A 3,568-nucleotide genomic window follows, 5' to 3' on the forward strand; every position below is an offset into this window, starting at 1 on the left:
CATTACTAAATCTGTTCCCACAAGCAAAACGATTCAGTGTTCCTTATCTGTAATAGAAACACTGTGTGCACAGGTGTTACCTAGCCCTCTTCGTGTCACCGTGTGTGCCTGGAGCTCTGAGAACAGGCACAAGAAAGGAGCAATACCTTAGTAATAACTGTTGCCTTGAGTAATAAAAACTTTGATCTCTGACTTATAAGTCTTGTGTCTTCTGATAGCACCCACGGAACTGCAGCAGTCTAAGTAGGACTTTCAAGTAAAGAGAAATCTCAGACCTCTCCTAGTTCTAACAGTTTTGGTGATGCAGATGACAGATTTCTGCCTTTCATCCCAGAGGATTCTGGGAGAAAATGAAGAGGATTTCACCAACTGATTAACAGGATTTGAGGGCTATTTTAGTCATCCAGTGCTGCTGTAACAGAAATACCACAGAGAGGTGGGTTGAACAAATAGAAATGTATTTTCTCACAGTGTAGGAAGCTAGAATTTTGAATTTGTGCTGTAAGCTCTAAGGAAAGACTTTCTGTGTCGGCTATGGAGGACGGTACTCATCTCGTCAGCAGTTCATTGGAAATCTCCCTCTGACTTGGCATCTAGCACCATCTCTGCTTGTTTAATCTGATCCTTTTATATCTTACAAGAGTTTGACTCTAACAAGCTTTCAAAAGGGAGCCTAGATCCAGAGGGCGCAGAGGAAGGTAGACTCTCCACTGAGTAGTATCCAATCTGTCTGGGCAGGGCCGATGAAAGGAGATGGGGATAGCACTCATATGGCACAATAGTGAATAATTACTATCAGGACCAATTGTGAGGGTTGGAAATGAAAAGGTAGACGTTTTGTAGCAAAAGGAAGGGAGTGGTTGACTTTGCAGTCCATGAGTGGAGGTCCCTGGGACCATCAAGGGAGAAGAGCAGAGAGCGGGGCCCTACCCAGAGAAGCAGTGATGCCAGAGATGGAGACAGAGATGATGACATGGTGAGATGGAGTGGCTGGGGACTCTAGACCCAGAGAGGGAGAGGGGCTGTGGGCTGATGACCTGGGAGCAGGCTTGCAGGGTATACCCTTTGATTGGTTGATGATGCATGGAGGGGATTGTAACCATGGCAATGAAATGATATATGATAGGATGAATGTAAAGCTAATGTTCTCCCATGTAAACTATCACATAATTCACAATAAAACATTAAAAAAAAAAGTTTGACTCTAAACACACTCTATACCAATCCTGTCTCATTAACATAACAAATACAACCTGCTCCCAAATGGGAATCTAACCGCTGACATAGAGATAAGGGTTTGCACCACATATTTTTGGTGGACACAGCTCTACCCACAGCAAGGGAATTCCATGGTAATGAGTAATAAACATGTTGACCAAAATGTATGATCCATCAAGGCAGCAAATTGCCCTTCTGTTTACAGATAGAGAAACATTTGCATCTTGAGTGTCAGGAAGTAGACTCAGAGCAATTTGCTGATTACTGCTTTGTCCTGGTGTGGCACTGTAGGATAAGCATTGGACTTGAAAGTCAGTTTGAAATACAAAGTTGATAGTTCAAATACATCAGCTGCTCTTTGGAAACTCTATATAGGGTAGCTGTGAGTCAGATCCAACTTGAAGGCATTTGACAGCAACAACAGCTCTGTCCTGGCTCACTCTTCTCAGGTTCTGGAAGTTCCTCAGCAAGCTGCCAGTCTCAAGACCATCCACTTTAACCACTTCCGCTAAGGTTTGTCCTGTGTGACACAAAAAGTTTGCAACTTTTTTCAGAAAACAATCTACACACACACAAAAAGTTACACAGCCAAGAACCTAGACTGAATGAGAAAGGACAGACATGTGTACCCTCTGGGGGAGAACATAGGTGAATGGTGGCCACTTGGTTTTCTCAGCTGGGAAACAAGAAGGGTTTGACAGATGCTCCTTGCTTCTTATGTGAGAAGAGTCAGCCAGTCACCACACAACTCATTTCTCAGACCAAATAGTTGATTCTGACTTGTCGGTTCTGTTCTCCCATGACAGTAAAATGTCATGTGTGTTTGAAGTGAATCTACTCAGAGGCATCTTGGAAAAAGGTTTAATGATCTTAAGAATCAGCCGTTGCAAAGCCTTTCTCTTCTTGTCAGGATGAATAACTGAACATTTTAGGAGGAATGTGTTCTGAATCACCTTAATAATAATTATTATTATAATTTTATTAGACAGCAGACACTTTTCCTCTATGCTTTATTCAATCAGTTTTAGATGGGTTCCTATCTTTAAACAAATATCTCATATTTATATTAATACAGAATAACTGATATAGCCTACTCCCCAAAAAGATATTAATAATACATTCGACTTTTTAAAAATAAATGTAAGACTAATTCAGTAGATTTGTTTAGAGGAAAAAAAATCTGTGTTATTTTCAGTAAAAAAGATGTGCTCCAAGTATTCCTAGGCCACAAGGCTGAGCCTTTTCTTGTCATATGTTGAAGCAGTAGACTTGCTCCTTGTCACCTTCAATTTGACATTTTACAGGAACTAGAAACATAAGTCAGGTAGGGAAACATGTTACATATTGTTTTTTCCCCTCTAGCTGACTACCTGTAATCTTAAAAGTCAACAGTGTCAGATTTCAATTTTGTTGTTCACTGAATTACCACATGGTGCATTGAAAAATCTGACCTCAACTGCTTTTATTGTTCTCAATCTTTCCCGTGTGATGATTAAAAGCAAAAGAGAGAGAAAGAGATCACTTGGCTGACTTGACAACTGGTTTTATTTTACCTGCTTTGAAACATCCTACTTCAAAACTTTTATTCAATCAGGCATTTGGAGAAGTTGCCTGCCTAATTTAATAGGTGTTGTTGTCATTATTGTTAAGTGCCGTTGAGTTGGTTCCGACCCATAGTGACCCTGTATAGGGTTTCTGAGAAGCAGCTGGTGAGCTTGAACCATTGACCTTGCAGTTCAAACGGCTTTAGCAGTCTAGCACATTAACCCACAAAGCCACACCAGGACTCCAGTTTAATAGGTATAAACCACAAAAGAAACTCAGCTCTCTTGATGGACCTTCAGCCCTTTTCAGAACTTTTAAATTAGGTGCTTACTATGTTCAAATGTACTCTATGAATGGAAAGTGGTTTACAGAAACAAATGAGCCATACGTTTGTTCTGAGGGATTCTGATAGCCCCCATGGTTGGTACAATACTATTTTGTTGTTCATGATAAAAGAATAAGAATTTCTCCCAAGAGTTTTGGTATTTTACTATGGGAATTTATTTCTGTTTATAAGCCCATTGAACAAGCATACAGTCTCTTTTATGTCACATACTTTGTAAGCTTTCCTTATTGTATATTGCATCAAATCAATTATTTACTGATATCATCAGCAATGAATTAATAAGTCACTATTAGTGTTCACACATTTTATCCAATGAGCTGCATTGTATAATTAGATTTCTAGGAGACAGCATGCCTTGTTACTTCATTGACCTAGGAGGGTAGAAACCCTGGAGAAAGATCATTATACTGAAAGCCCCTGAGTGGAAAACCTAAATCCCACTTTTCCCTTTTTGACATC

This window comes from Chrysochloris asiatica, unplaced genomic scaffold, assembly GCF_000296735.1.
Source record: "Chrysochloris asiatica unplaced genomic scaffold, ChrAsi1.0 scaffold00021, whole genome shotgun sequence".
In the NCBI taxonomy this organism is placed as follows: domain Eukaryota; kingdom Metazoa; phylum Chordata; class Mammalia; order Afrosoricida; family Chrysochloridae; genus Chrysochloris; species Chrysochloris asiatica.